The sequence below is a fragment of the Carassius auratus genome, unplaced genomic scaffold (assembly GCF_003368295.1).
Source record: "Carassius auratus strain Wakin unplaced genomic scaffold, ASM336829v1 scaf_tig00030164, whole genome shotgun sequence".
Classification (NCBI taxonomy): Eukaryota; Metazoa; Chordata; class Actinopteri; order Cypriniformes; family Cyprinidae; genus Carassius; species Carassius auratus.
The window spans coordinates 78289-99128 of NW_020525830.1; the positions used below are offsets into that span (position 1 = coordinate 78289).

The window sequence follows — 20840 nt, forward strand, 5'->3', positions numbered from 1 at the left end:
CTGCATTAAAAGATTATTGTGGCCAAGAAGCATCCACAGTGGAAGACCGTGAAAGACAAACAAACTGAACATTTTTAATAAAATATGTAAAAATAAATAACGTTAAATATATATATAAAAAGATAAAGACTAAATGTCTTATATATATATATATATTGTGATGATTGATTCTGACTGGTCAATAGCAGCATTAAAATATTAAAATAAAATACAAAATATAAATTGAAAAATAAAATATAAAAATTCAATATTAAATATAAAAGAAAAAGAAAAAAATGATTAAAATATTCAGAAGTATACCTCGAGTATTTGAAAACATTATTAATAATAATAATATTTTTGCACACTGGTGTGTTTTATCTTTAGTTTGTATGTTTAACAACTCCTCTTAACCACAGTAAAATAACTCATGCATGTCATCTCTTGTCATATTGGCAAATGCAATTTAATAAAAGACACCAGTGGAATAAATATTTCTTCTGGAATAAACAAATTTGAGTTGCTTAATTCAGATAAATAAAGTATCATTGCATAATTAATCGCTGATTTCCTACAATAGCTGTTGCATATTAAAATCATTTACTGTCACATCATGATTGCATGTCTTTTGAATATTTATGGCATTATGGCAAGTACCCATATAAGAAGAATTATGTGCAGTCAGCTGGACATTTTTGCTAAATAAAATCCAACACCTATTTCTGATTGTCATGCGTGCCTACTGTGCTGGAGTGAGAAGACGCGGAGACGTAGGAGACATACGAGACTCCAATAATAAGAGAACTTTAATGAACAGAACACCAGGAAAGCGCACACATAGCACTGGGGAGAGATGAACAATTCCGGACAAGGGAAATTCAGAAATACGGGGTTTATATAATCAGAATGAAACAAGGAAATCAATGGGACACAGCTGGAACCAAATAAACACAATCAGGGCAGGAACAGGAAAACCAAAGAAGGGTATAAACATAACATGGAGCACATTGGGGAGGAAAACACAAGACAGGAACAGGTTCTGACACTGATCACTCTGTCAGGGTTTATTTTACAATAGTGATCAGCTGACCGATCAATTATAATACTTTCTGCATTTCTTTGGGAAAAGTGAACCTGTTTGTTTACCAAATGCATTTCAGAAAAGCACATTTCTATAAGCTATTGATATATTTATTGACGCAGTGCACAGTAAGTCAACCCAAACATGACGTGGCATGTTAGACTGCTAATCCTTTAGCTGTTCAGTGGCAAAAACAGACTTATTTGTGCAAATCACTGTATCAGTCTTTCCCCATTTGCATTTCAGGTGGTGCAGGTGATTCGAGCGATGGATAAAGACCAAAGCAGCCACAACTCTCCCATCCACTTCAGTATTCCTGCAGAGTCCAGCAGCTCGCTCAACTTCTCCATTAGAGAGCGGGGAGGTGTGCTCGCTTCTCTTGTCATCCATCTGTCTTTTCTTCCCATCAGTTTTCCTAATCTCCCTCCCAGTCTCTGTCCAGACATATATCCACCCTCATTACATTCATCCATTTATCTTTTTTTGTCACATTCTACTCCAGTGAACACGGCAAACTCCCTTCTCTGTGCTCCGGCAATCCGTTCTTTCATTTCGCTCATTTGTCCTGTTCGCCGCTTCAATCTGCTGATTTCTAATTTGCTTTAAGGAATGGCTCACCCCAAAATTAAAATGTATTCATCATTCATGTCTGGCTAAACCCGTAAGCTGTTATTTTTCTGCAGTGGAACACAGACAGAGACATTAGAAAGGCTTGAGTGAGGAAAACATCTGTATTGTAAATAATATAAAAATGTAATGAGAAATATATATATATATATATATATATATATATATATATATATATATATATATATATATATATACATATATTAACAAATAATAATTAACATTTTTAATATAACATTTCTCTATATATTACTGTTATTCAATATAAATAATATTTATTGTATTTTTTTGTTTATTAAATGATCTGGTTACTAGGAATATAAAATATATTTTAGAAAAAATAATATTTTGAATTATAAAAATGTGTATATAGTATGCATACAAATAAATTATATATATATATATATATAGAGAGAGAGAGAGAGAGAGAGAGAGAACATAATATTTTTGTTCAATGTGTCAAATGTCTAATGACTGTTTGTTTTTAATTTCTTTTGCTTTCAGACCACACGGCAAGTTTGGTGCTCTTGTCATCCCTGAAGGCTTTTCCTCGATTTTCCTCTTTACCTACTCTAAAAATACCCATAATGCTTCGTGACGGTGTGTCAGACCTCAGCAGTACAGGAACGGTTACCGTTACGGTATGTCCGTGCCAAAACGGTGGCATGTGGGTAGAAGAACGAAAACAACAAACGGACGAGAAGGATAAAGCGTCTGTGCCGGACTGGGAGAGACAGGTGGCGTGCTTGCCTTTACCGTCAAACTCCCTGCTGCTGGGCGTCAGCTCGGCCGCTATGCTGGCCATCCTGGCCTGTGTGTCGACTCTTCTGGGTCAGTTCTGGTTTTCAGTTCATGTCGTCAGGTTAAGCGCCATCTTTGTACCCGTCTGATTTAAGGATGTGTTGTTGCTACATCTGTCCATCACTCCCTGTCTTCATCCAGCATTGCCTCCTGGCTTGTCTTGAAATTGCAGCTTTTCTTCCATATATGTACAGTACAGACCAAAAGTTTGGACACACCTTCTCATTTAAAGAGTTTTCTTTATTTTCATGACTATGAAAATTGTAGATTCACACTGAAGGCATCAAAACTATGAACTAACACATGTGGAATTATATATGGAATTATATACATAACAAAAAAGTGTCAAACAACTGAAAATATATCATATTGTAGGTTCTTCTTTTGCTTTGATTACTGCTTTGCACACTCTTGGCATTCTCTGGATGAGCTTCAAGAGGTAGTCACCTGAAATGGTCTTCCAACAGTCTTGAAGGAGTTCCTCGAGAGATGCTTAGCACTTGTTGGCCCTTTTGCCTTCTGTCTGCGGTCCAGCTCACCCCTAAACCATCTGGATTGGGTTCAGGTCCGGTGACTGTGGAGGCCAGGTCATCTGGTGCAGCACCCCATCACTCTCCTTCTTGCTCAAATAGCCCTTGATGCCTTCAGTGTGACTCTACAATTTTCATAGTCATGAAAATAAAGAAAACTCTTTGAATGAGAAGGTGTCTCCAAACTTTTGATCTGCACTGTGTGTGTTTTTGTGAGTCGTTCTGGCCTTTCCACCAACCTGCTTCGATGTTTCTCCTCCGTTTGTCAGTTGAGTTTGCTAATGAACGTGTTTGGGTTTCGTTTGTGCATTTAAGGTCATAATAATAAACAGCATTTGATGAGTGCTGAGGGCATTGTATGGAATTTTGAGATTGCGGAGCAAACTTTTCCCACCCTCAAGGTTCCCCAAATGACACTGAACACTCAAACTTTACTAAATAAGGCTGCTAGTGCAGTGAGAGGTGGAATAGGCATTTTCTACAAAAACAATTTGGTGTGTTAATGTGTAGCCTTATGGCAACATATAATTTCCAACAATTTTTCACATGCAAAAAAAGGATTTACGGAAATAAAAGGGCAGTTTTAAAGTAAACAAATGTATACTGATTTAAAGCCACATAACCTTTAACCCCCCTCTCCAACCAAAAAAAAAAAAAAAAAAAAAAACCTCCACAAACTGCCTTTCTGCATCCAAAATTATTTGTTGTTAACCGACTAACTTTATTTAACATGACTTTACAGAAAATTATGAAAATATGGCAACATTGTATGATAATTAAAAAATTGTCTGAAATTGGAAGTGTACTAGTGCACCATTTTCTCACTGGGAATTTTGTAGATATTATTATATTATATTTTTACATTTTCTTGGAAATGTTTACCATGACATAATTGTATTTCTGCAAAAACCACACAGCTATCATTTGTATTTTCTTAAATAAAAATGAACATTAAAAAAAGCTTTTAGTAACACCATTGAATAAACCTTAATACTTATCCAATATATTGAAGTCTCAGTTCCAAATTACAGATAATTTGGAATCTTTTTTAAGAAACTAGATTTTGGACCATTTTCCTTGCAGTATATTGTTGCCATATTGCGATGTTTAGAACTTTTTTTTTTTATTCCTATATATGCTTTAAGTGGGCCGGTACCACCAGTATCTCAGTACTACCACTTACAAATATAGCTCTTGAGTGTACCGCCACCTCTCCATGTGCCCAGAACGTGCTTTTAGTGTACTGGCATGTTCATTTGGACATCTGTTTTAATAGAGGTTTTAATCCTTTGCCTGTGCTGCCGCTTTTCAGAGCACCCATCACAATGCATGCTTCCTAATTCTTCCTAGTTCGGGGAATGGAGCGTGAATCATTTGAACCAGTTCGGGAGTTCGGAGCGGGTTCGCGAATCATTTGAGTCAGTTCGGGAGTTCATAGCGGGTTTGTGAATCATTTGAGTCAGTTTGGAGATCGCAAATCATTTGAATCAGTTCAGGAGTTCGATGCGGGATCGCGGATCATTTGAGTCATTTTGGAGATCGTGAATCATTTGAATCAATTCGAGAGTTCGGAGCGGGTTCGTGAATCATTTGAGTCAGTTTGGAGATCGCGAATCATTTGAATCAATTCGAGAGTTCGGAGCGGGTTCGCGAATCATTTGAGTCATTTTGGGAGTTTGGAGCGGGATAGCGAATCATTTGAGTCAGTTCAGGAGTTCGGAGCGGGTTCGCGAATCATTGAGTCAATTTAGGGATCGCAAATCATTTGCGTAAGTTTGGGAGTTCGGAGCGGCTTCGCGGATCATTTGAATCAATTCGAGAGTTTGGGTTCACGAATCATTTGAGTCAGTTCGGGAGTTCGGAGCGGGTTTGCAAATCATTTGAGTCAGTTCGGGAGTTCAAAGCGGATTCGCGAATCATTTTAGTCAATTTGGTGATCACGAATCATTTGAATCAGTTCGGGAGTTCGGAGCGGGTTCGCGAATCATTTGAGTAAGTTCGGGAGTTCAAAGCGGGTTCGCGAATCATTTGAGTAAGTTCGGGAGTTCAAAGCGGGTTCGCGAATCATTTGAGTAAGTTCGGGAGTTCAAAGCGGGTTCGCGAATCATTTGACTCAGTTTGGGAGTTCGGAGCGTGATTCATTTGAGTCAGTTCGGGAGTTCGGAGCTGGTTCGCGAATCATTTGAGCAGTAATGCAGTAGCACTTTCTAAGGGTATTTTTTTAAAATCCTTTTGCTCATTTTATTTATGTTCAGTAGTTCTTTCTAGCTCAAGCAAATCCACAGGGAATGAGGGGAGTCATAAAAAAAAAATCACATATATATATATATATATTTGTGAAAACTAATTAACTTCTATACATAGTGTTTGTTTACTATACTCACTGCTGTGTTTGTGTTTGCACTTGGATGGGATAATGCAGATCAAAAATGAAACTTCACTTCACTTAATATAAAATCAGCCTAGCAAGAAAAGGAGTTTTAAACACATCAAATGCTGGGATAATTTCTGAAGGTCAAGCACCTCTTTTCATTGATTATTTAGTGTAAATCAAGAATTTGTCTATTTTGTACCTTAGTCATGAAATATGGCAATAACTTCCTGTCACTTTTCTCTCGTTCTCTTCTGCCCGATAGTAGTGGCAGCGCTCTCATTATTGTTGCGGAGGCAGAAACGGGACACACAGTCTCCAGTGGAGGATGATGAGATCAGGGAGAACATCATCACGTATGATGATGAGGGAGGGGGCGAAGCAGATACGGTCGCTTTCGATATAGCGACCCTGAAGAGTGCCCCCCAAAGCATGCAAAGAGCACGGCGGCTTCGGGACAGCAAGAATATGTGAGTGTGTTTGTGCGTGTGTGTGTGTTTACAATGACTTTAATGTTCACATAAATATACATCTAATTTCATCACTTGAATCTCCCAGATTTATTGCTGCCACTATTTGATCTTTCAAATCACTTCATGTCATTTCTTGACATTTGGCTTAGAAAATCCATATTAGATCAATAGTCCATGTGAATCATTCAGCTTGAATATAAGCTGACACTCACCACAAACAAAAACAGGTGTATCTTTCTATCGAATCTCTGGTTGCTCTAAATGCACTCAGTCATGTTAAATGATGTTAAATGTATATCTGATTAATGAGGGCTCTGTACTCAGAAGTGTGTGCGGTTTAATGAGCCTTCACAATGCAAATCTGACAGATGTTTCAGTGCAGAGTTCATCTAGTTAATATTTATGCTGTTCAAACCCACTCTGTGTTCTAGTCCTCTATCCATCATATTGCTATTTGATGTCATTGTAATACTCCTGGGCAAGTTGGTGAAATACTTAACTCTTAAGACTATTTTTAAAGACTCAACTGACAGGGACTACCGCAAATCTTTTAATTAAAAATGTTTATGGTAACTTAGAAGTATCTGGTTTATCTGGTATTGGTGCAAAAGTTGCAAGGAATGTTGTTTCCCAATGAAATGCTTCATCTGTGTAGATGAACAGAAGCTTTATGCAATATTTGCATCATCTCATAACTATGTGGTAAAGCATAACTATGGAAGCTAATTTCTGCCACGAAAAAATAAAATAATGCATTGAATGTTATAATCATAGCATTAAAAAGTAACATTTATGATAACAAGTCAAAAGATATTATGAGATAGTCAAAATTGTAAGATGCATAATTTGAGATTAAAACGTTTATGACACTAAGTAATAATTATAAAATGAAAATGCTTAAGTAATAATTGAGGACAAAAGTTTAAATTATGAGATAATAATTAAGAGATAACAATTTCCACAAAAACATTAAGCAGCACAGTTGTTTTCGATATTGATAATAAAAGTTTCTTAAGCACCAAATCAGCACAAAGTCATAATTAAGAGATATAAGTGAACAAAAAGTTATAAGTCAAAAATATTAGACAGTAAGTCACAATTTTGAGAAGTTATGAGATACCAAGTCGAAATTTTGTTATATATATATATATATATATATATATATATATATATATATATATATATAATAATTTCTGAGCAAAATATAAAAATTAATTATTCATAAAAAAGTAATAATTATGAGTTAAGTTGATTTTATCTCGTCATTTTTAATTATGCAATATTTTTGACTTGTGTAATAATCAAAATTAACAAAAGCATGATTTTAAGGCTTCAATAGTTAATTAAACAAATTTATAATTTTTTTATTTCCTAATTTCTATGTTATTATAACAGTTATTCTCAGGATAACTTGGAAAGCATTAGAACCTTCAGTTGGAGTCAGAGTTTGGGTTTGGACCCGCGCCGTCCCGTCTCTGCACCTCTCTACGGACGATACTGCTACAGTATCCAGACACTTCCAGCTTCGAGAAACAGACTCGGCCCGTTCAGCTCCAGGCTGGACCTCGCCAAACTGGCCTACGTTCTTCCTGGCAGCCAAGGCCAGGTTGGCGGCCCTTTAGAATCCGGTTCAGTATTTATCGGCAAGAACAGGGATGGATTAGAACAGAAAAGAGCGGACGGATCCACCAGCAGCATTCCAAAAGAGAGCGAGACAGGAAGTGAGGTCATCTCTGAGAGCCACACGCTCAGCCAGGATCAGGTAAACTTCTTCCCACTAATATTTATCACATTACAATCCTATAGAGCAGAACAGCAGGATTCAAGGAGTGCAAATTCAATCTATTGTCTTTATAAACAAATTGTTTCTTTAATTATAATTTCTAAACATTTCTTAAGTGATGAGATGTGATTCCTTTAAAGCCACAAATTGGTGTGATATCAACTTAATAAAAATAAAAAATAAAAGATCCACCAATCACAAAAGTGGATGTTGCTAAATATGTCAATGAAAATCAAAGCAAATGAGCTCAATTAGTGGCCAATAGTGAGTCGGTCTCTTATAATCTCAAACTTCTTATATTTTGCAATAACCATAAAATATATTGATTTACAGTTATATCAAAAATTACGAAACTAAAAATTATACTCATTTTATATATATTTGATTACATGGTGCACAGTGCTTCTTAGTATAAGTAATATTGATTTAAAGTATTTTCTTTGCTTTAAACTTTATTTAATTTTTTTTTTTTTTTATGCTTGTGGAGGAAATTAATAGGAAAAAATGCGCTCTCTTATCATAGAATGTTTAAATCTTCATGTTATATTAAAAATCTTTGCTCTTTAAATTTGAGATCCCAGAGATTTGCTCTACTATTTAAAAGTTTGGGGTCAGTATGACACTGCACAACTGTTTTCGGCACTGATAATAATCAGAAATGTTTCTTGAGTAGCAGATCAGAATATCAGAATGATTTCTGAAGGATCATGTGAGACTTAAGACTGGAGTAATGATGCTGAAAATTCAGCTTTGCATCACAGAAATAAATTACATTATAAAATATATAAAAAAAGAAGACTGTTATTTGAAATGGTAATAATATTTCACAATATAACTGTTTTTACTGTATTTTGATCAAATAATAGCAGAAGAGACTTGACTGAAAAACATTAAAACTTTTGAACGCTAGTGCATAAATATGTAGTACATAAATAGTGAGCTATTAAACAGCCTGACCATGTTCCTCACAGTTTTTTTTTTTTTCTCAGTCTGTGCATTCGGATCAGGTTCTGTTCGTGAAGGACTCCAGTCAGAGCGGTTCCTGCTCAGAGGCCTCCAGCACTTCTGTGAGCCATAAACCGGAGCCATCCCCTCACTGCTTGACCACACGTGCCTCCATTTCCACCATCACCACAGATGACTCCGTCCCCGCTTCGGCTTTGGATAAGAATGGGGACATTGTGCTCATCAGCACCAGTCAGAGCACATCTAGCCTGGGTACGACGGAGATGCCGTTCAGAACGATGGAAGGTACATTGCTAAGAGGCGGCAGAGGGATACCTTTGACTGGGACGACACTTCTTTACCCAGAAGCTGCCGGACTAATGGGCTTGTATGGAGTGGGTGGGCAGAATTATGTGCCACACCTAGTGAGGCCCCTTCCAGGAGGGGCAGGGCTGGGTGAAAGGGGGTTGGGCTTGGGGAATGGGAAAGTTGGCCATGCGAACTCAGAAAAGGCAGGTGCAGATTCGTTGACAAACCGTATGGGCGATTTCCTGCAACACCGTCTAGCCCTGGTGACCTTTGACCCCATGCAGCCACCATACGACTCGCTGCAGACGTACGGATTGGAGGGGGACGGCTCCCAGGCCACGTCTCTCAGCTCGCTCGAAAGCGAGGCTGAAAAAGATACAGAGGGACAGAAACACAGATTTGAGGAGTGGGGACCCAAGTTTGACAGGTTGCTTGATATTTTCAGGGAACGAGCGAAAGAAAAAGAGGTTAATGAAAAACATCAGCGTGAGCATTTAAAAGAAGAACATCAGGAGGAGGAAATGAACAAGACAGAAAACAACAGTGAGTCAGAAATTCGGAAAAAGGATGAAAAAACTGATTTGAACGAGACACGGCGGGCCGAAGAGGAAAACACAGAAGAATTGGAAGCAATACACTAAAGAGGAAATGGAAGTAAAGGGGAAGGATGTGATGTCACGTCGTGAGCTTTCAAAAGCAATAAGTGCTGAAAGGAGCCAATGAGCACAATCTGGACAAAGAGAATTTTATATGGACCTGCCAAAAACCTGTATGTCAGTGTTTAAAGGAACAGAGAGTCTTATGTAAGTTGCAGTACTCACCTTCATTTGACGTCCAGCCACACACACAGTGTTAACATAGTAAAATACAAACATCTAAATCTTTCTCATATTTCCAGATTTCAATCTCAGATTTTCGTTGTGATACCCAGCATTAACATACATTGATAATTTTTTGGTGATGAGATAATCCGTTATTATGGTCACAAGATGTGAAAAAACAGACATAACTTTCTCACAATCTAATCAGCAGTATCTGATTATATATCAAATTATTTCACCAGTGTAATTTTTTCTATTATTTATATATTTCAATGTTAATTTATAATTTGAATTTAAAATAATACATAAAAACAATATTTTTATATGTTTATATTACACTTGAAAGCTTGTCTCTCCCCAATGAGAGCATTTGAAATCTTCATTTCTTCACTTCTGATTACTATTAAAATAATTTATTGAGGCATTAGTGTTTACAAAATGTGAGAAATCAAGAAAAAGTATCTGAATTATCTGTCAGTATTTTTTCAATTCGGTAAATGACAGAAATGTTTCAGTTTGCACAGCCTGTAATATGTAAGTGATGATTTGATTTCTCATTAAATATGGCATATTAGGTGGGGAATCCACCACAACAGGGCCTGTCTTGTTCCACATACGCATATTAGCAGCACGTGTCTTAGTCGTCTCTTTCAACGTTTCCCCGTTACACTTCACTTAATAATTCACGTCGCCATGACAAGCCAAAGCTATGAAACATCTCATTTCTGAAATATTGATTTCAGCCCTACAAGCGCCATTGTTTGAAAAATAGGTCTCATGAAATATGTACAGATGCTGACGAATTCATATCGACGCTTGTGTATTAATAAGGCGACTCTCTCGCACAGATTTTGACAGCGAGGAAACTCAACGGTACGATAAAAGGCTGTTTTTTTACTAGGTCACTGCAACCACACACACGTCAATGCATAAAGATGATTTGCGCATGGCTTATTTCTATCCGTTTTTAGACTGGTTTTTCTTTCTTTACTAGTCAGGGTTGCTTATAGTTTGGATTAGACCTCTTGAACTGCTTCACTTCTTTAACCCTTTTAGTTTTTTTGGACCTATGCAATTGAAACTTTGAGACCGTGAACTTCTGAACTGAATGTGATCCTGTTTCATATAGTTTTTTTTTTTTTTTTTTTTGTCCTGTATGCTGTTTGCGTTCTCATGCACAGATGTAAATATCATTGGAGATCTAATAAGCCTTTTGGACCAGATAGTTTATGGTAATCTGAATCTGTTTATGTGAATGTTGAATTCAGTCCTACTTTAAAACCACAGCTGGAAGATCCAGATCATTTCTAATGTGTTGTATGATCTCTTGTCAAACTGACTGTCATATGATGTTCAATAAATAGTGTACAGTGAACTTTGGTAAATGTGGATTCACAGATGTATGTGCATTTCTTTAGTAATTAACCAAGCCACTGAAATGTTTACAGTGCTCTTTTCCATAAAGTGAAAGTTTGCATTGATCTGTCAGTCTCTCAAGAGGACTAAATGCACCATATAAGCATAATAAATGTAGTTTTGTTTGTTAGCCAAGTGCAACATCTTACGTCTTCTGAAATCATATGACAGATTTGTGTGATGAAGAGACTGAAATGCAAGTCATTAAGCTAAAATGTTTGCCTCTGAAATATCATTCACGCTTGTACATATTCATATTTGGTACAAATCTGATTCATTGAATATGAGCTTGAAAATGTGCAAGTAGCAATAAGCAGGGTTATTATGGTTAACTGTGTTTTGTGTGAAAGATTCTGATGTTAACATAAGGAGACTTGAGGACCCTTTATATATTAATGTGTCCTGATCGAGCGACAACCTCCCACTCCCTCTCTTGAAACCAACAAGGAAGTGACTAAAATTGCAATTCATCGACTGGCCGAGGCTGGCTGCAAAAGGGAGTCAATCTCATAGACTCCCCATGTTAAAATGGCCAACTTTACAGCAGAAAAAAAATGTTTTGGAATGTTTTCACCGTTTGGTGCAGAGAGCGTGAGGTGGACCCAGTTAACTGCCCAGTGGCTTCAGTGCTGGAGTTCCTCCACGATCGCTTCTCAGCTGGTCTTACCTCGTCCACTCTCAAGGTGCATGTGGCTGCCATTTCAGCTTTCCATGCTACTCTGTGTGATGGGCCTCTGGGGAGACAGCCGTTGGTCGTATGTTTCCTCCGTGGGGCTTGGAGGATGAGACCGGCGGCTCGTACCAGGGTTCCCACTTGGGACCTGGAGGTGGTTCTCGGAGGGTTGGTTGAGGCCCCCTTCGAACCGCTGGAGTCGGCTGAGGCCAAGAACCTTTCCCTTAAGGTGGCTTTCTTATTGGCCATTACTTCTCTGAGGAGGGTAGGAGATCTCCAGGCACGCTCTATATCTGATGGGTGCCTGGAGTTTGCTCCAGGCGATATCATGGAAATCCTACTTCCTAGGCCAGGCTATTTGCCCAAGGTGCCGACTAATGTGGCACGGCCTACGGTTCTGCAGGCTTTTCATACTCCACCTCACGGCAGATGAGGAGAGACTTCACCTGCTCTGCCCTGTCAGATCTCAAAAAATATATATCCAGAGGTCCTCCTTATGGCGTAAGTCAGACCAGTTGTTAGTCTGTTTCGGGTCGCCCAAGAAGGGGCCTCCTGCTTCCAAACAGACCATTAGCAACTGGATTGTCCAAGCTATATCTATGGCCTACCAGGTGCGCAATTTGCCTTCACCTCTGGCCGTGAGGGCTCATTCTACCAGAGGCATGGCGTCCTCTAGAGCCCTCCTCTCAGGGGCCCCCATCCAGGAGGTCTGCAATGCAGCAGGATGGGCCACCCCTCACACTTTTATTAGATTCTACAGCCTGGACATTCCATCGACACCTGGCACCCTTGTGCTCTCGTCCTAAGTGTGCCTGTTCGCAGCTTCGACGCAGTTCTCGTTCCCCTTCTTGGGAAACAAGGGTTACAGTCGTAATCCGAGAGGCTTTATCGCATTGAGAATAAAATTCAATTTCACTAAAAATCCATTGTTATACATAACGGCTCATATGAAATTATTTTAAATGCCCATCTTACGCAAAATTATTTATTTATTTATATTTTTTTGCAATTCATTGAAAACTTTAAATATGACAGCCTAAAGTGTGGCTCCAGTGCGTAATTATAATCCACGGCATAAATTTTTAAGCAGGAGTGAATTATTAACACTATTTTAAGATCTAGCAGCACTAGACCGTCACACCGCAAACTTCTAAATACAGAACCAGTGTCTTGATCTGACACAAGGCCGCTATCACAGATTCTGTTCAGAGGGAGAATGCATTTTTATTGCACTGTCACTTTGGTTTCTAACTCGAGACTCCAGCGAAACGAAGAAGAAAGCGAGGTAGAAACGTGCTTTAGGCTTAAGACCTCAGGTTGAGAGATCCAGATCAAGTGCATCTTTCCGTCTGTCTCTTGAACTGCATGATGTGCAGCACTTTCTGCTTTTATCTGCACAGGTTGACAGCGAGACACAGAATCACTTATTCAGAAGAAAGCCGGGATCTAGAAGGTAAAGGCACGCCACCATTAATAACGTAAACTGGAATAGCGTTAAATTAGAGGGAAAGGAGGCCAGCGGGCTTTTAGTCCTTTTGCTATGTGGCCAGCTGACGCTAAATTATTCAGCAAAACACAAAAACCGCCACAGATAGAGTGTTTTTAAAGTTTTAAGCAACTATACCTTCAAGACAGCGTCGTCTGCTGTTTGTAATTTACCTTTGGTAGCGCCAAAAGCATAGCGTGATGGCCGCCTGCTCCCTAGCCGTTAGCAATCTCTTATTTAAAGCGGGAAAATGTAGCTGTGCTAATGACATGAGTCATGAGGATTATGAGAGATCCTGCTGTCACCTGCTCTGAGATGATGATATCCTCGGGCTGTTTGTGTGCTCGCTGGAGAAATGAACCTTCATGAAGGACTTTAATTAATGTTTGTTTTCTCCCAAACTACCTCAAGACCACTGTGTGAGGGAGAAGAGAATTACAGTGGGCTGATTCCTCAGAAGAACACTTCATTACTTTGTATTTTGAAGTAAAACTCATAGTATTAGTGATATTCTGTTTGTTCTTTTCGATATATTTTCGGTTTTCGTTTTGGTTTTAGTCACAGTTTCAGTAATTATGTTGTGCTTTTGTTTATTAGCCTACCTTTTTCAATATGTAGATTTTAGTTTACTTAAACTAAAAATGAGACATCAAACTCAAAAAACAAGTGAAATGAAATTAAAACAATTATTTAAAGAAATTATGGTTTTAGTTAATGTTAATGCTATAAAGTTGTGTGTGTGTGTGTGTGTGTGTGTGTTTTATGGAAGCTGATACTTGAGGATTTTTTGATGAATAAAAAAATTAAAAAGAACTGAAATTATTTGAACTAGAAAACTTCCAGAACATTATAAATGTCTTTATTGTCAATTTCTATCAATTTAATGCATTCTTACTGAATAAAAGTATTAATTTATAAAATTTAAGTACTAAAAATAAGACAATTAAACAATTACAACATTATAAAACTATTTTAAAATGGTATGTATTTACATCCTTTAATAAAAACTAGAATGTCTACTTCTATATAAAAAATAGTATTTTGTATGGAGAAATAAATTAATTTAGAGACAAATAAGAGAGAAATTTACATTTTAAAAAAAGAGACCAACAAAAAAATTAAGGACATGTTTTATAAATATAAAAATGTCTTTGTACAGAAAATCTGGAAATGTCACATACATTTTCTATTACAATTTGTGCATGCTGCATGTACAGTTCCATTTAACAATGTATTTTTCGGATAAAAATAAGTAAAAGTGAATTTCTATGGAAGTCTAGGTGTTTCACTTAAGTTAACCTTCTCAGGCTCAAATTAAGTTTTAGTAACTTAGTTAATTTAGTAACCTATAGTAAAGTTTTTAGTACTCCAGATTCATAAAATATGTATCTGGAGTAATGAGGTTTTTAGTTACTTTACTGTTGCAAATCTGCAACGCCTGCCTTGAGAGGGTTAAATAAATTAATTACTAATTTATACATTGAAAAATTAAAATATGAATAAACTGCATCTCAACTTACCAAAAAAAAAATGGCGCTAAATAAACTATTTAAATGATAAAATAGAATTTTAAGTCTTTGCCAATTGCTTTTATCAATCAAGTTAAAGACGGCTGAATATACAGAAATAACCACTAAACATGACACTCTTATACATGTCAGTTTTTTGCACAGCAAATGGATTCTTCTTCATGCGCAGCAGCTGCAGCTCCACAGGACCAGACGCCTTCACTGCTTCTTGCTCAACTGCTCAAGTGCTTTCTTGACTAGATGCCCGGTGATGGCTTTATCAACCATCACACAGTGAACACCTCAAAAGCAGGAATCAACTGCTTATTCAACCGAACAAACAGTCTCCAACTTTCACTGTACAGTTCCAGATCTCTGAAGCAGCTGTAAAGGTTTGCTGAGGAGAGTAAGCAGAGACTTACCTAGCCTGCCAACCTCCACAATGTTCCTGTCCTCATCATCAAAGAGCATCATGTCAGAAAACTGGACGCCACTGTCAGCTTTCAGCCTGGAGACAGAACAACAGTCAGAGGGACTGAGGTACTGTAGACACATGTGAGCGAGGCCCCGCATGAACAGACAGACGCACACACTTATATGTCAATTTGATTTAGAACAGAACTGTGAAATTACTGTACACCACTGAACACAGTTTGGAATAATGAAGATATATTTTTTTATGTTTTTGTACTATACCCAGGTGCATTTATTTGATCATAAATACAGTAAAACAGTAATATTGTCAAATATTATTACAATTTAAAAAAGCAGTTTTCTATTTGAATTTATTTTAAAATGCAGTTTATTCCCGTGATAAATCATTACTCATTACATTACATTAGTCTTCAGTGTCACGTGATCCTTCAGAAATCATTCTAATATGCTGATTTACTGCTCAAGAAACATATATTATTATTGTTTATTAATCAACAGTTTGGCTGCTTAATATTTTCATGGAAACTTTGATAATATATTGATGAATATTAGAAAGTTCTATTTCAAGTTTGAAATAGAAGTCTTTTGTAACATTAGAAATGTCTTTACTGTCACTTTTGATTAAAGTGTTCTTGTAGAAAAAAAAAACATTTTCTGAATATACGTACAGTGGACAGAAATACCTACATAATGGTAGTCATGTTGTATTTTGATTTTATATACTGACAATAAACACACTTCCAGGGAATTTAATTCAAATTCATGTGAAAATAGTTTAACTGTTAGTTATAAGTAGTCTGTGCACTGTTTTTAGCGGCACTTTGCTGCCTGTTGCCCTGTAGCTGTTGTTTACACTGCTCCACATGTTCAGCGCTGAGGGACATCAGCTGTGTCAGGAAGCTTATGGAGGGCTTGATGCGTCGCTTATGACGCGATCGATGGCTTCGTCCACCATCATGTCAGATATGCAAGAAAAAGTGTAGGAGAGTGTCTGACACCATCACTGCATTTAATTCATACCTTATCTGTAAAAAATAAAACAAAGAGAATGAAAAAAAAAAATAAATTCCCCCAAAAATTTTAAACTTTAGAACACTTGATAAAAAGATCTTACTTTCTGGGTTCTTCAGGGCCTTGTGGATGAATCTGGCAGCTGGTAAGAAGTATGTCCATGTTGAAACCATCTCTGTGTGTTGTGGCCAAGCCACAATATTTGATGTTCATGCCTCTGTAATATTTGGCCCCTGTATTAATCTTTCCTTTCAGGTCTTTCTCTCGTGGCATTCCCATCAGGACCCTCAGCTTCTTCTTCACTGCTGTAGCATTTAAGATGTGGGTAATACCCATCTCTTTGAGTTTGGTTCGGTCTCTTGCTGTCTCTCAACACAAGAACACAACAACCTAATTTAGCCTTTCAGTAAAGAGGATTAATATTGTAGAAATACAACTGTGTTTGATTCCTGCATTACATTATTGCTTTATCACATGGTTTATATTCATCTATATAAGTTGCAGACTTACTCATTTCCCAAGAAGACGTTGGGCCAGACCTCAGTGACCGGTGTCTCAGTACATTATACAGTATACAGTACATTGCTCCAAACATTTTTTCAACTGGGAAATGTTTTGAGGAATATAGTTCTCTGACACCGAAAGCTCCATCACTTGACGTTCTTACTCAGGGACGCTTGCTCCAGGGACACACGGTGGCTCTGGAAGAGTAGGATTCTTCTGAGGCTGTGCTGAGATCCCAAAAAGCTTTTGGAAGAATGCACAATTTTTTTTTTATCTTCCTTACCTTGGCACATTCTGAAAAAGAAGATTGTATGTTATTAGAATCATCTCTAACAACAGATTAATCATGCACATTTTGAAAAATATTTGAATGTCATTGTAATGTTGCAACTCAAATGCTTTGTTGACATTCACCTGTTAGGATGTGCTCCTCAGGGGTTTCAGGAGAAGCATCAGTGCCTCTCTGATCGTTCCCACTGATGCTCCCTCTCACTTCTGCCGAAGGCTCTGCTCGATCAGTCAGATCGCCGATGTCATCCACTAAACCTCCTGAAAATGAAAGGTCCCTATTCAGAAGTGATGGATCTGGGATACACCATTCCACAGTTTAGACCGGATCCAGTTCAGGTTCCATAAATTCAGATGTTGATGTCAAAGGTTCAGATGTTTGTTCAGGAGCACTTACAGCTGGGACACACAGCGACTCATCTGGATCTGGCTGCACTGAGATCCCATAACGCTTTTGGAAGAACACTGTTTTTGGAAGAACACTAATTGTCTTGCTCAAATTGGAATATTAAAAATACTACTAATAATAATAATAATTAAGAAAAACATTTCACATTTACTGTTGCTCAGTAAAATCAAATGACAGCCAAAAAATTCCCTTTGCAGATTACACTTACATTCAAGTTGGTCAGTTAAATTCAGCGCACTGACCGATATAAAGCTGCTTGTTTCAAAATATGGGTGTTAAAAGTTCAGCACGTACATGTTGTTCACCTTAAGTCCGACATTTTTATTTGCAGCTCAATGCAATGTTGTATTTCACATGCTCTGTTGATATTTACCTATTGAGATATCCTCATCAAAGATTTCAAGAGAAGCATCATGTCACCCAGACCGATCTCACTGCTGCTTCCTGCCGACTCAGAAACAGCTGGATCAGTCTTAGGCTGTGCTGAGATCCCAGTCCGGAAGAACTCACTAATGGTCTTCCTATCTTTGGCAAATTCTGGAAAAGAAGAAAAGTATGTTATTACAAACACATCTAACCACAAAAAAAAAAAAAAAATGTTGCTCAGCAAAATCAAGTGAGAGCAAAGCAATTTCCTCCACAGATTGCACTCATTTTTACATGGGTCACTTAAATTTTCCATTTACAACAAAAACAAACTGCAACAAAAGTGCCTTTTAGAAGTAATGGCAGACGGTTTGCATTTTTGTGCATCTTTACACCTCTAGGCTAAAAGTGAGCTCTGAGTCAGCTGAAATGTCGTTGAAATATCACTTATGTGATTTAAACATTTGGTCTGACATTTTTTATTTGCAATTCATTGCAATTTTGGATTTCAATTGCTCTTTTCTCAGTTACCTGTTTGGATGTCCTCCTCAGAGGTTTCAGGAGAAGCATTCATGCCATCCTGGTTGATCTCACTGCTGCTTCCTGTCTCTTCTGTAGAAGGTCCTGCTGGATTGTTTTCAGCTACACCGGCTCTGAGATACCATCCTTGAGGTTCAGCCTTCACCTGCACATCTTTCTCCTCACAGGAGACTGTGTCGTTCATGTCAACCTCTAGTTCCACATATGTATATGTCTTCCGGTTTATAGCAATTGAAATGTTCATGGCACTGGTAATCTCTTGCTCATCTGATGCCCAGTAACTTTCAGTGCAGTAGAAGGCGCCATTGACATAAACCTGGTGTTGCTAGCACCTTACTTTACTGATTGAGCTAGTAATGCTATTCAACTTTCTCCTGAGCTGCTGCTGCCAAATTAATTCTGCTGATCTTGAAAATGCAACTGCCATTATGCATATTTTGGTTGTAAACATTGAATTATAAAACAGTTAGTTCCAGTCCTCAATTCTGATTGGTCAACAGCTGTGTCTTATTCACAATAAAGCATGGCTATGACCGCTTCAACTGACGGTTCAGTGCGCGACACCTTTAGCAACATAAATACAGCCTCAAAACTGTTCCATGTATTATTTCATCAAAATTTGTTATTTATTAAATGAAGTATGGCATTATGTTGCATCATTCACCTTTAGTTTCAAGACCACACCCTTCCTCCGTCAATTAAACTCTTTTCATGCGGTAGATCTGATGTTTTCTCATGCTGAGAGATAAGCAGATGTATGCGTGTGAAAAAACATCATATGGTGTTAAGAAATAAAAGACCCAGCGGATGAGAAGAGTTCCTATTCTCTGTTTTGATTTGAGCTTCATCAGATGAGGCATGTTACATCAGGACATCCTTACGGCTGTCAGGAACTATTTTTTAGCGAAAGGACAGCATTTAATGAACTTACTTCAAAAATTGAACTTAAGATATATGCATTTTTTGGTTTAAGTATTTTTTATTGGGTGGTAACTATTTAATAAAAGTAATAAACCCCTTGAAGCTGTGGTTTATAGTGCATTTATAGCAGCTCCACATCATGCCTACAATGCTCCTTAGCTGTTAGAAATACACTGTAAACTATGGCTTCTTGTTTTGTTTTTTTCTTGGTTTTTTCTTTTTTTGTTTTTTTTTGCTTTATTTAATTGTATTTATTTAATCTACAATTAAAATTAAACTGAAAACTGAATTATTCATTCACACAATTAACAGAAATTGCATGAATAATTTGCTGCCCCCTGACTGGTTTATATGACAAACCTAGATGCCACCTCTCATTCTGCTCTTGCCCCCATTTCCCATCAAAATGATAAAATCCTGTACACACCCCTGGCACTCGGTGCCTGAATTTACTCGCTCAGGTGAACTACAGTATGTCTCTGCCCTTTTTCATTTCCTGCTCAGATAAAATGACATGAAATAGGATGGCTGTTCCAGATGATATCCCTGTCTTACTCTTCCCCTCTCTTCAAGCACATTTGATTAAACCCATCTTCTGTCCCTGAATCCTGTGGTGGTGAGGACAATGCCCATCAGAACCATCAGCCACAGGGAGGCTGAGAGGAGCCGGTTGCTAGGAGACCAGACTCATCTTTGTAGAAGCTGCTGTCGATGCATTCCTGGGATAACTGGACAGACATGACAAAGTGAAGCACTAATCATTTCCAGCCACTCTGATGTGTCATGAGTTATTATTCTCTCAATCAATCATACAATATCACTGTGATGAGCTGATTTGTGAATTTCACAAATCTGACTTTCACAAATCTGCTGCCTGAGGTTAAGAGTCTTCATTAGCCCTATAAAGCCTGCTGTATCATATCCAATACTCACATTTATAAGTCATCCAAATCAAACTTTGCTGAAAAACCTGTTGTACGCAATCTATAACCTGCCTTCAGTCATCTGGTTATATTTCTTTAGCAAATAAAAGCCATAACTGTAAGAACATTCTGATTCAGCTCGTGGTTTTTGGTGTGAAGATAATTTTTATTAAGTAAACATAAGAATAACTTTTATATTATAAGTGATATTTCAAGATGATTTTTTCTATAGAGGGGGATTTTTTATTTTTTTTTAATCACCATTCAGTTTTTATTTTTTATACCAAACTTTGTACAATGATGATTCTCAACTAGGAAACAAACAGAGAAATTTGCTAAAATATAATGTCCTCTACAGAGGACAAATCTCCACAGCTGGGTGTCAGGAGGCTGTATTTGTAAAATATGTTTTAATATTATAATATTTTATGTTAATATTTATAATTAGAAGTGTGGTGATTACAAATTTGTGTTCATTTGCCAACAAGCAAGTTTTGAGCCAATATTAATACAATGAATTTAAATCAAACTCTCTGTCTCTGATTTGTTTGTTAATTGGTTGTCTGCTATTTTCAGATGACAGTGTGACAATGTGCCCACACTGCAGGTATGCACATATTGTCCTTAATTTATAATGGAA

At 37.4% G+C, this 20840-nt stretch overlaps 1 pseudogene; it reads left to right on the top strand.

The window, feature by feature from the left end:
- Nucleotides 1–9907, top strand: part of LOC113080036 (cadherin-11-like) — a 55311-nt pseudogene extending 45404 nt beyond the window's left edge.
- Nucleotides 9908–20840: the final 10933 nt, after the last annotated feature.